Source organism: Chelonia mydas, chromosome 12, assembly GCF_015237465.2.
Source record: "Chelonia mydas isolate rCheMyd1 chromosome 12, rCheMyd1.pri.v2, whole genome shotgun sequence".
In the NCBI taxonomy this organism is placed as follows: Eukaryota; Metazoa; Chordata; order Testudines; family Cheloniidae; genus Chelonia; species Chelonia mydas.
In genome coordinates, this window is record NC_051252.2 from 28,155,914 (window position 1) to 28,169,898 (window position 13,985).

Sequence of the window (13,985 nt, forward strand, 5' to 3'; positions counted from 1 at the left end):
TACTGGCAGCAGGGAACTTGAATGGCATAAAAGTCTTTTCATTAGCTCTGTTCTGTGGGAGGATTTCCTCTACCCCCTTGTATGAATCTCCATGGACTAGCTAAACCACCTTTAAAGCCAGATCTCACTGACAGTACAGCACAAAATGGCTGCACTACAGTGAAGAATTTAGACCATAATCTTCAAGTGATCAAAGCGTAGGTCATGGTAGCGAGTGCTATTTCTTGAGCTTTCTCAAGATGTAGTCAACAGATTCAAAGCTACTGATCTTAATTTTCTTAATGGACAGAGGTCAACTGGTGGTTCCTTAAACACAGTCCATCAAAGCATATAAGTACATGCTTAAATTTAAGCATGTACTTATACCTTATTAAGTATGTTACTGGATTAGTCCTAAACTACAAAGGGATTTGAAACTTGTTTAGAGAAGGGTCTGCCCCTTAATCCCAAATTACTCCCACTCTTCACAACTTCAGAGGTCTTCATGTCTGTGTTTGAACTTCAGGACAAGGTCAAAAGAGACATTTAGTAGATTTAATTGGCAGTTATATATTTGTTATTCCTACATAATATTACTGAGGCTACTAAATAGTTCTATTCTCCTCCAGATAATTCTGGTGACTTATTGGACCTGCAAAACTATGCAATGTCAAAAGAACCATCCAAATCTAGTTTATAACTTGTTTGTTGGAATTGCTGATTTGCTTTGTCATAAAAGTGTTTTGCTGCTCTAAAACAGCCAAATGACTGACTGCTAACTTAAAATAACATTAAAGAAAAAAATTGGGTGCAACTCTTCACGTAAACAGGAGATGAAAACAAGTGACTTCACCTTCATAGAATGAGTTATAAATTTTGTAGTAGTTGACACTGAGCAATTCTGCTATCACAGATTACTGTTCGAGAAGCTCAGAAAGGTGCTCAAGGTCTGATTATTCAAAAAATTGCCTGTTGCCAGAATAACATGTCAGATTTAGTCTTTGAATTCAACATGCAAATACCCAAGGAAATGTAATGCTGTCTTTGAAAACATGCTTGATGTTCCTTTCAGAAATAACATCAGAATGATATAGATGTCAATCTATAAAGAAACATTTTAGGGGTATAATATCGGATGTTTAGACTACTTCAAGGGACAATATGGTTCATCATTGACCTTCTCTGGAAAAACACTGTGTATAAAAAGAAATAGTAGATACACTGAAGCTCAATGGAACAAGTTTACAGCATCTAGTTAGCATGCATTTATTGAGAATTATGTAGTAATTAATTTGTGAAATGGCTTATTTAAAGTGCAAGAACAAGCATGTCCTCTGGGATGGATGTTCTTAAACTACCACACTCAAAACTAGGGAGCAATGGAAAACTTAATTGCAATACAATTGTTTCCCTACATTATATTACATCCCACCATCAACCTCAGCCTGGACCAGTCCACACAAAAGATCCGCTTCCTGGACACTACGGTGCTAATAAGCGATGGTCACCTAAACACCACCCTATACTCGAAACCTACTGATCGCTGTGACTACCTACATGCCTCCAGCTTTCATCCACACCACACCACAAGATCCATTGTCTACAGCCAAGCTCTACGACACAACCGCATTTGTTCCAACCCCTCAGACAGAGACAAACGCCTACAAGATCTCTATCAAGCATTCTTACAACTACAATACCCACCTGCTGAAGTGAAGAAACAGACTGACAGAGCCAGAAGAGTACCCAAAAGTTACCTACTAAAGGACAGGCCCAACAAAGAAAATAACAGAATGCCACTAGCCATCACCTTCAGCCCTCAACTAAAACCTCTCCAGCGCATCATCAAGGATCTACAACCTATCCTGAAGGACGACACATCACTCTCACAGATCTTGGGAGATAGGCCATTCCTTGCTTACAGACAGCCCCCCAACCTGAAGCAAATAGTTACCAGCAACCACACACCACACAACAGAACTACTAACGCATGAACCTATCCTTGCAACAAAGCCCGTTGCCAACTGTGTCCACATATCTATTCAGGGGACACCATCATAGGGCCTAATCACATCAGCCACACTATCAGAGGCTCGTTCACCTGCACGTCTACCAATGTGATATATGCCATCATGTGCCAGCAATGCTCCTCTGCCATGTACATTGGCCAAACCGGACAGTCTCTACATAAAAGAATAAATGGACACAAATCAGACGTCAAGGATTATAACATCCAGCCCCCTCCCGCCCCCCTCCCGTTCCTCAGAAGTGAGCTGTAGCTCACGAAAGCTTATGCTCAAATAAATTGGTTAGTCTCTAAGGTGCCACAAGTACTCCTTTTCCATTGTTTAATGCAACTGTTTTTAATATTAAATACTTGAAAAGGTAAGCAGAGTGTGTCCTGGAAACGTGTCGCTAGCAACAGACTAGGCCATCATAATTGTGCAATTTTTCCCTTCTTTTAAAATATTTAAATATTAAGTATAACTCATTTTAGATGTTGCTTGATTACTGAGAAAATCTGCATTAGGCGGTGTTACTTGATTATTCTCTCTGTGGCCCACATGAAGTCTTAATTATTTTATTGGGTGAATGATTAGAAGTATTAATGGGTACTTTGTTAGTGAGAACTTTTTTTCTTCACGAGGCATTACCATTACTATAAATGCCTGATCCCACTGTGATGAGAACATAAGTGTTCTAGGTAAATATAGATAGTTCCCTTTCCTCTTGTTTGTGGTACTTGTTAAGTAAACACCACTGTTCCCTCTAAGCTGTGTGTGTGTGTGTGTGTGTGTGTGTGTGTGTGTGTGCGCATGCACACAGATCCTAAACCCCCCGCACACAGCGGAACACCAGACCCACAGAAATTTGCACAGAAGCACAACAATTTGCACAGAAGAAATTTCTTGTTCACATGGCCTGTCAAAAATTAGAGGGAACATTGGTAGACACTAACCATAATTTTCCAGAAGTGTTGTTATATTTTTTTTTCTTGCTATTAGATATTTTTATAGTTTGTCATTGGTCTTGTGGGGTGGGAATAACTTTTTGGTCCTGCAGGTATAATAAGTTTCACTGATGTTACTTTCAGGTTTTCTCTGTTCCTTTGCAACTAGTTGTAGTTTTCTTTTCTTTTCTCCTGTCCTCCCTCTGTGTGAAGGGCAGATGTGTGTCATCAGTGATGTGCATCAGCCTTAAACATGAAAATGCCTCAAAGTACAAATGAATGAAGAATATGGAAAGATAAAGTATTCTAATATTTCAATCTAGTTAAGTATGTTTATAATTCACTAACACATGGCAGAAAATCCATCAGACCGAAACAGAAAGATTGTCTAATGGCATGATGGGCACAGTTTTGAACTCAGATTGTGGAGGGAGTCAGCACCGCAATGGGAGTGTGGCATAGACTGGTTGGATATTTTGGGTTCGTGAGGCTAACAGGGCAGACTGTGGGTGGCAGAGAACTCTCATCTAACTTTTGCTTGAGGGCCCAACCAAATACATGACACTCCTGAAGTTAGATTCCTGAGTGGGATCTCTCTAATAAATGAGTTTAGCTAGGGAAAAGCATTATCATCTTGGATCTCTAGTTGGCATGGGATTCTAAATTTGTGGGGGAAAATGTGACATCCCTCTGCAGGTGAAAAGGCTCCTTCTTGTGGTTAGCTTTGAATGGGGAGGCAAATTTCCCTGCAATTCTGGCAGATGGTGGCTAGTTCTCAGAGAAGGGGAGGCTGGTGGATCAATATGCTTGGCTGGCCTGATCAGTTCTGTGATGAGAGTTGGGATTTGATGAAATATTTTATTGTGCATTTAAAAGTTACATGTTATAAGGATTTTCTTTAATAAAAAAGCCTTTTATTAGGTCTTTGTGGCCCACAATGACTTTCTGACAGGTTGCTAGGATTAGAATAGACTGATTTCACCATAATTACATAATAAACATAATTGCCGATCTGGAGGTAATGTGTATGGTAGTTCAGTGTGTCCAAGCAATTCTGTTTTGCATGATAGTGTGAGTGATGTTTTAGTCCCTGATTCTGCAGCCAGTGCCATGCGGGCAGAGTTATACCTGTATGGCGCTCCATTAAGGTCCATGGAGCTTCACGCTGGCACAGGGATCCACCTGCATAGGTCTGACTGCAGAAAAGGGCCCTAATCTGTATCCTGTGGTACATCTTCTAATTCTTTTCCTATGATGGTTTCAGTGTTTAACTTTGATAGATATTTTATTGAAACAGTTTTTGTATCCCCTGACTCATTTCTGGCTATGTTATGAGATACCAAGCATATTCACAAATTCATCTTTTGCTTAAATAATTGTAGATTTTATTTTAATATATTATTTCTAAAGAGGCAGAGATTTAATGAAAATGTAATTTTGCTCTCCATCCCCTCTCCCACACCCCTGTGGGAAGAATATCATGCAAAATACAAAGATGAGAGAGGCATTTGTTTTGGTATAATTTACCTTTCAAACCTTAAACCAGCATAACTGAATGGCATTTATGACTTTTATCTTGGATGGATGCAGTAGGCAAATGAGTTATTGTTGAGGATATGGAGGGGGAAGAATTACAGGAAATCCCAGAAAATGCATTTAGTTTTGCTGCTGGATGAAACTATAACCTAATTTAAGAATTACAGGTCTTCTGATACCAGTTCTGGATTTTTTTTTTAACTGTTAGTACAAGCACTGTATTTACATGGTCTGTAAATTTTCCTGGACTCATTGGTGACCATTTTCTGATATATCTTGCACAGGTATCCTACTCCAATTAAGATTTAGGTACTAATAATATGCTGCAGCTGCTTCTAGTTACGTGCTGCTTTCACTACAGCTGGGAGCAACTGAATTTCCCAGCAAGCAATGATTAGCATTTTGATCTTCACAAGCACTTTACTGTCTGAATACCAATGTCTCAGTGATTGTTGTCACCAGACAAGGCATAAGCATATAGCTTGTAGTTAGCTTTTGCTTACTGAAAACACTTGATCAAATACATATACACTCACATTTAAAAGTGTATTAGGAATAATTTCCTCTGATTTATAGCTCTACAAAATGATAGTTTTGCGTCTAAGTATGCCCAGTCAACTAATTCCAGTATGAAATGTGAGAAGTCTGAAAGAGCACTTAGTGTCAGGAGTCATGATCTAATATGTTTGTGGTGCTCCTAGCTACATGCAAATTGACAATATTCAAGTGTAACCAGACAGCATTTATAGTCTGCAGATGAGCATAGCCTGAGAAAAATCCAATTATCCTTTCCTTGGTTGTTTGCCCTCATTATATTTTGTTTCAGGGTAACTTTTGTTACATTTTTAGAATTATTTATAGAACTAATATCAATGGGTTTTACAAATGTAGTAGGCAATATTGTAAAGTCACCACCTGGTTGTATTTGAGAGACCACAGTTTCTCCCTGCTTTTTGCATAGGATATGTGCAAAATGAACTGTAGAACTAGTTGGATTTTTTAAATGGGTGACCACTTTATATTCTCTGTGTGTGATGTAGTGATTTTTTTGGATGGCTTAAATTTTTGATGCCCAATTTGATACACTTTAGAGTGGACTGGGTTTCAGAAAGCAGGCACTCAGCACTTTCAAAAAATCAGACCCTTTTAAGGTGCCTCTAGATAAGCATCCAAATTTAGCATTCTTTCACTATTAACTTTGAAAGTTTGAGGTAAATAGTTTTATATGTGTATGTACAGGTATATAGATATATATTTATCATTTGTATATATGTATTGATATGTACCTTATTACCGCAACTAACAACTCATATACAGCAACCTTAACTCTTCCCCCTCCCCTGGGATACCAGACTTTCATCACCCCTTTTACCAAATGATCTTCTCCCAGACCAACTCACGCATACATGAAACATCCACCATTTAGGAGTATTAAGAGGCTTGTTTGGTAAAGAGCTGTGTGGAAAAGGGAAGGTTTAGGGAGTAGAGTTAAGGTTAGGGTGTGTGGCCTGCGATGTATGGTAACTGTGGTTATGGAGAAGCGTGTGCCTGTGGATGAAAGGGAAGAGAGTATGTACATGAATCCATTTCCTTACTTACGTAGTTTGTCAGTGTTGGTGTGTGTGGGGTGGTGATTCTTTTTTTTTTGTTTGGTGTATATTTATAAACGGAAGGTATACCTGAAATACTGTCTGTTTTTCTTGTCCCCCTATCTCAGGAAGATATATTCGAAATAGAAGGGTTTGGGAGACAGGTGTCCCTTTGATTAGATGCATGAAGAGACTTTGTTTGAGGAGTGTCTGAAAAGATTAGGACAAAGATTTGTTTTTAGTTTGGAGAGGAGGCCTAGGATTTTGAAAGGACACTTATTTTCTCTTGAAAATCCCAGCTGCGATGAATAAGTGACTACGGTTGAGGTACATGGTGTAGCAATAAGAAACAGAAGGCAAATCAGTTGCTTCTGTTCAGTATTTCTCATGACACAAGAATAAAGAGACACTTCTGAAATTTGATACCTGTCATTACTGATAAAAGGAAATACTTTTTTTTTATTTCTGCTAAGCCCTTGGCCTCAATGATATGTTACAGTAGTGAGGTCCAGAGGCTAGTTATGTGTTGCGTCTTAAACAAAAAGTATTGCACACTTTATATGGATTGTGTAAATATCCACAGTTATGACTGAAAATTTAAAAAAGAGATATAACACTCAAGGGTCAGGCATAAGCTAGCCATTAATTGATAGGTAGTAGGATGAGGTTACTCATTTGAAAACAAATAGTATCCTTAGTACAGCAAAAGCCAGCAATGATGTGGTACAGTGGTTCTCCATCTGGGGTTCATGTCCCCTTTGGGGTATGCAAAGGTCTTCCAGGAGGTACATCAACTCATCTAGATGTGTAGACAGTTGTAAAACTAGGCAGGTAAAAAGCACTAGCAAAGTCAGTACAAACTAAAGTTTCATTCAGACAATGACCTGTTTATACAGTTCTGAATACTATACACTGAAATGTAAGTACAATATTTATTTTCCAATTGATTTATTTTATAATTATATGGTAAAATGAGAAAGTAAGCAATTTTTCAGTAAGAGTGTGCTATAACATTGTATTTTTATGTCAGATTTTGTAAGCTAGTAGTTTTTAAAGTGAAACTTGGGGTACACAAGACAAATCAGACTCGTGAAAGAGGTACAGTAGTTTTGAAAGGGTGAGAGCCACTGATGTAGTAGAATCAATGCTAAGGCACTAGAATAGACAATCCTTAGGTGTTTTTAGTGCCCTGCCACAGAAACCTACCCTGAGCTAAACTATTGCTGGTACTTGTTTTAATATGGATTCTAACTTTTCTAGTTTAGACAAGAACTTGGACAAGATGCTGGACTAGATATACCATTGATGTGATCTGGTATGGCAGTACCTATATTTCTATGACAATGAAATGAGGCAGTTAAGTTCCTATGTAAACCACAACAATTAACTAGAATTATAGCAGTCCTTGTTATTATTTAAATGAATTGTATTGATGTGCAGGTCAATATGAATTTGTCTGGATGCTGAAACAAATTTTCCAAAGGGAGCACACGTCTTGTGGTTGTGGACTCCCAGATTCTATTCTTGGCTTTTTGCACTCACTCAGTGTGTCATTTAACTTCTCTGACATAGTCTATCCATATATAAAATGAGCATATTGATACATTCGTTCCTTGCAAAAGTGTGAGGAGAATTTTAAATGATTGATGTTTGTACAGAGCTTTGAGATCTTTGGATGAAAGGTGATAGTTAAATGAGAAACATTATTATAAAGCAGGCCAATCTCAGGAAGTAATATTCACTGGTCAAACCAGTGGAGGTATGTTCAAGTGTACATATAAAGTACAGAGTTAATTCAATAACTTATATGAATTATCATAAAAGTTCACTAAATCATGCATCAAGTTAAGATCCTGGTCTCTTGCTATATTTGCAATTTTTATGAGTCAGCAGCTTTGTAACTGTTACCATCCGAATTTAAAATTATATATTTATATTTAACCCAGCTCCAGAATGCATAAGAAATTATACAAGGTCACCCTTGTGAAAAATTTAGAGAGAACTGTGCATTTGTAATTTGATATATGTAACCATCAGTTATATACCTCAAGTTTGTATTGTATGATTTCATAATGCAAAGTGTAGTGCAAATTTTATTTGCCTTGTTGCCAACAAAGTCATTGGGAATCATAGCTGTGACTCAAAGGTAGAGATCTAGTGCTTCAAGTAAATTCAGATGAGAAGATATGATTTGATGCAAATTACTTAACATCCATTTACAATATACATACCTCTTTCATACCTGATGGCTGGCTTCAGGTCAAAAAAGAATTCTGTCTTAAAATGTCATGCCCTTAATATTATTTTTAAGTCTTTTTTGCACTTGATGAAATATTAATCATTGGGGTCACTATAGAAGTAACACCTACACTCTCTGGAGAAAGACATCATACTGTTGAAGGCAAATAAGAGAAGCAGTCTTAGCCCATGTTGGGCTGTTAAAACTCATCCTATCTGGACACAGCATGGATAATATAAGATCTCACACCTTTAGGAAAGTTTGAAAATATAATGCCAGGATCCCAGCCTTGAAACACTTCTGAACTCCAGAAGTTTTTAGGTTTGTAAAATTATTATGGTCATTTAAAAAAACATCTTTAACTTAAAGGTTTCAGAGTAAAAAGAAAAGGAGTACTTGTGGCACCTTAGAGACTAACCAATTTATTTGAGCATAAGCTTTTGTGAGCTACAGCTCACCTATCTTTACCTTAAAGTAATTGCATAAATTGCAATTAGGAAATGAGCCTAGGAAATGCTCAAGGAAGTGAGACATTTCTTTTAATAAATGTAAGCAACAGCTGGTGTGTTATGACACTCAGAAACTGATTTATCTAGCTTGTGATGAGTCAGATTGTAGCCCTCACTCCATGCATAGAGCTGAGTGATTTATTAATTATTATTATTATTTATTATTGTTTTTGGTTAATAGTTTATTAATTGAAAAATGCAGATTCAGTTGACCCAAAACTATTGGCAAATTCTCAAAATAGTTTCAGACAGAAAACAAAATCAGGCTAGATGCACAAGGGGACTTTGATATACTCAAAACAGGAGGCGGAGGAGCCCCCATTATAGCTGTTAGGCCAGTGGCTAGGGTACTCACCCAGGATGTGTGAAATTGGTTGACCTTCCCTCTCTGCCTGATATGAAGCAGGGATTAGAATTTGGGGCTTCCCCCTACCAGGTGAGTGCCTTAACCACTAGACTAATGGTTATAAGGGGCTGGGGGCTCCTCCACCTCTGGTCGTGTGTCGGGCGCCAAAGTCCCTTTGTGAATCTAGCCTGAAAGTTGTGTCAGAGAATGGCACCCGAGTCCAGTGGCTCAGGCACTCAAGTGGGAGAGGGCAGACTCAAGTCCCTGCTCCACTGAATATTTAATTATTTATGCAAAGCAGAACCGCTTCAACCAGCTTGCTTGCTGGAGTCTAAAGATGATAATACCTCCATGCAGTGAAGCCAAATCTATTTGGGGAACTCCCTGTAATATGTCCCATGAGCCTTTTGTGAAACTCTATTCATAGACTACATTCTCTGCATAAAGCTTGAATTCAAGTGATATGATTCTAAGCTGAGATAGCTGGAAGTCCATTCCTGGATGTTCTCCCCCCCCCCCCCGCCCCCCGAGCTGTGTATTCTATATGCATATGATGGCACTTATAGTGGCTATGAAGAAAAGGCTCTGTAGCAAAATTGTGATGAGGAATGGAGAATGCCTTTGTAACTCTCTCAGACTAGACTGTGTTTTAATAAATGGCTAACAGTTACATGACGTGGTTGAACCATTTCAAATGCTGACTTTTTTTGCTAAAACTTCAGTGGGGGAGGGAGGGACTAATCCCTTTTTGTGACCAGCTGTATTTACTAATATAGTTATATTTTGGGCGGGGAATGAATTAATGGTTTTTATCAGTAGATAATTGTAGATAGTCTATGGAAATATTAATTGTTTCTTTCTAGTCTAAACCAGGAATATGCACAAGAACAAAAAAAATTGCAACTTTTTGAATTGTATATGCGTGTTGTGCAGAGTTACACAAGGGAAACAATGATTATTCTAAACACTAATCACTGTAAAAGTAATGCTTAAAGTAATTGTTCTTCCTGAGGATAATAAATGTCAGCTTTTGACAGAGATGTGAGAAAAGTATGGTTAGCCCTATATATCTGTGAGATTAAAAACTCTCCGATGGTTAAAAGGGGGCTCTCCTTTGGCAAATCATAGTTTCTTTTCAAAACAGGAATAAAAGAAGGCTATAAACAAACCTCTTATACTTTCCTGACTACAGCTATACAAATCCATTTCCAGTTCACACAATGTATCATGGACATTCTTTTCAGAAAGAAGAAAGGCTTCCTTTTAGAAACCTTATATCTAACCTTGCACATAGGGCATGAATTGCAAGGTTTAGGGCACAAATCAGCACTTTAAACACACAAGTGGTCAAATAGTGGGATTACTCACGTGTTTCATGTTACACGTGTATCTCTAGACTACATCCTAAATTTGTAAGTAGTTTGTATGCACAAAATCCTGTGCTTACCTTCACAAGTGCCCCAACTCCTTTACTAATCTGTTACATAAACCCTGCCTGTGAATTTGTATTTGCATGAATTTTCAAGATCCTACTGTTAAACTGTAGCCCACAAAATTAAAGCTGACTGTTACATGCACATAGACAGCACAGGATTGAAAGTGATCAAATCAGAGTTATAGAAAAAAAAATTAGGCTTTCTCCAAAACAGCGTGTTTCAGAGATTAAAATTTGATTTAGTGAAACACGGAATATGAAAAATAAAAACAATAGGAAACTTCAGGGGAAAAATGGGTCATTATGCCAATCACCTCATGTGAAGAAAACTTTTTACATATAAAGGAGAAGCCAAAAACGACTGCTGTTCTGTTACAAACAAAAGAGAAAAAGAATGTGTGTCATACGCTAACTGGCACTGTTGCTCGTAGAACATGCCATGTACTGAAGATCATCTTCTCTTGCTCATCCTGAAATAATACGTAGGGCTCAATCTGATGGGAGAAGAGCATTTTGGTTGGAGGAAATTCCCCTTGAAGAATTTTCATCTGGGTGGGTGAGGGAGTTTCTTATTAACAAGTGGAATTACATAAGGAGTGTGTCTAAAAATAGTACGTTACAGGCAAGATGGTGGCAGTCAGGCACTGGCCAAGTGGGGGCAGCACAGAGCCAGTGTTCCAAGAAGACCTGATTATTGCTGATCTTAAGTGCCCTGATAAACTTGCAGACTATAGCTTTGTTGGCTGTGTAGAAATCAAAATAAATAAGATAAAACTTTATACAAAGTATCTCTCACCCCATGGGCCCTGTCTGCATTCCAACTCTGCACCCAATGAGGCTATCACTGGTTCAACCTCCCTTGGTGTTAGTGATACTGGGAATCCTGGGGCAGATGAACTGCCTTATGCTGCAGACATTTTAACACCATATCGACTGGACCTGATGAGTTCTTTTTTTTTTTTTTTTTAGAAAACTTCCCTAGTGTAAACAGGATCATAGCAGGAAGATATTGTCTCAAACAGTGAGAACTGTCAGACTTGTACAACTCTTTGAGCATGTAAAGTGGTATGTAAGTGCTACATATTAATTATTAATTTCTATTTTATTAGATTACTGAGCATACTTCAAAAGGAAATGACGCAAGACCCATCACTTGAGACAATTATAACCAGACTGGATGAAGTATTAGAAAATGTAGCCTACATTTCATAATCCATTGTAATTTCAGAAGGATGGAATATATAACTTACTAGCAGAAGGTCTTTTCTAGCTCTTATTTCTATGAGACTATGAATGCTCCTTGGTCATCCTTCCAAGCAAATCTGTAAGGATTTTTTTTCCCCTCTAACTGTTTTGGCTCAGTCCTTCTATGTTTGGCAATTTCTCCCAATCAGCTGTGCTGTGCAAAATTCTTTTGCAATGGGCTGACCCAATGAGTGAGAAGACGTGTGAATTTGTATTTGAAGCAGCTCCTTTCCCCCCTCCCCCTGCAGGGGGAAAAAATCCATACTGTATAATGTGTAGCATATAGGCTATATTTTACAAGTCTTTTAGATATAATCCTAGAGCCTTAATTTTCCTCTTGTTCTGCGGGAAGACAATGTCTTTTGGGTTTTTTTAATGGAAATTTAGTAGTATTCAGTGGTTATTCAACTTGTGGGTAAGAAGATTCCTCCCCTGGCAAGGAGGAATTTTAATTCTCTAAGGTTGTCATTTCCTGACCCAATCAGACCATAGCGTACTAAAAGAATAACTTTTTAATATTCAAACTATCTGCTTATTGTCTTTGTGACATGGAGAATATAATTGTCTTTAATCTCCAAGGTTTAAATGGTGAGAAGACAGCATTTATCAAATAGGAGGCAAGGGCAAGGCGCGCACCATAAAAATAATAATAATTTTAAAAAAAGGTGGTAATTAGTTGCAAAGGAAATGTGATCTTACAGTATGCAGATAAGTTAGTGAAATCTTCTTTAAATGGCTATATCTTCACTAAGCAATCAAACGGTGCATTAATTTGATATTCAACTTGTTAAATCTAGCTGTATGCCTATTAAAAATATAAATATTACTTAAAAATTGAACAACCTATATGGAATGCTATTGTTGCTTAAGTAATCGTGGATTAATCACATGAGGATGTGATTATCTCCTTACTTTACAAATCTCTTGCTTTGATATAATCAAATCATAAATATTTAACACACTGGGCATGCTTTGTTGAAATAACTAATTACAAATGTTATCATATATTGAACTTCCTTTACTGGAAATTTAACAGATATATGTACTCCCAAGTAATTTGAACATAGGGTATGTTTGTATTTTTTAAAATTCCATCCAATAGAATACATTTTCTATTCTAATTAATGACAGGTTTCAGAGTAGCAGCCGTGTTAGTCTGTATTCGCAAAAAGAAAAGGAGTACTTGCTCAAATAAATTGGTTAGTTTCTAAGGTGCCACAAGTACTCTTTTTCTTTCAACTCTAATTGTTAACCTTTGAGAAATAGCATTTCAAGGAAAACCTTGCCTTTGGAATACCAAGGTTAGAGGCCAGCCTCCAATCATGGAAACAAGTTGCTAGATAACTCCTCTCCCCCCCCCCCCCAACCCACCCACCCAATCTAGTACCATATCTAATGCATTTTACTTTGTGCTATATCCCCAGAAAGATGTCATTGCTGCAGATAAATTATAGCAAATTTTAGTTGGAAGTCATCAATCCACTCCCCCATTTTCCAAAGTACTTTATGCACTATGTGATCAAAAAAGCGTATCTTATCAAACACACAAAATATATTAGCATTACGAAGTATATGATCCCTGACAGTGCCTTGCAAGCACAAGGTTAAAATCTTATGCAAGGCAACCAGTAACGCTACAGTAGGTCCCAGGAATGAGGTTAAATAGCATCAGGTAACTGATTTTCCTTGGAGGTGGATGATATGAACAAGTAGCAATAGAAGATCTAACAGAATGTTGAAACCAGAGGCTCCTGTTCTGACTTTGAGCTGCAGGAAGCTCATTTCTTCTTGGCCAAGCTAAAGAGTACTATCAGTTTTAGTGTCTGATGCTTCCTCTATCTGAGAGGTGGCCAAACTTACTGACCCTCTGAGCTGCATACAATACTCTTCAGGAGTTTGAGAGCCTCAAGAGACGCACAGCCTGTCCCCCCTTCACCCACAGGGCGACGCCTGCTGGGGCTTGGTGCTTTTGCCCCATGGGGCTGAAGCCCTGAGCTCTGGTGACCCCCTCCCATCCACCCCATGGGGCTAAAGCCCTGAGACCTCCCTCTCTGCAGGACAGAAGCCCTGAGCTCTTCCCCCTGCCCCCCAATCACTCTGGTAGGCAGAGAATGGGGGCAGTGGGGGGGGCTCTTTGAGCCACACTTTAACTGTAAA

At 38.2% G+C, this 13,985-nt stretch overlaps 1 long non-coding RNA gene across 6 annotated transcripts in view; it reads left to right on the top strand.

The window, feature by feature from the left end:
• LOC122462594 overlaps positions 1 to 13,985 on the top strand; it is a 193,304-nt gene that overhangs the window by 13,767 nt on the left and 165,552 nt on the right. The window contains exon 3 of one of the 6 annotated variants that reach the window (XR_006285271.1): positions 11,693 to 11,931. The exons of the other annotated variants lie outside the window; for them this stretch is intronic. This is a non-coding gene — a long non-coding RNA (uncharacterized LOC122462594). Of the gene's footprint in view, positions 1 to 11,692; positions 11,932 to 13,985 lie in introns of those variants that run through there. 6 annotated transcript variants of the gene reach the window in all.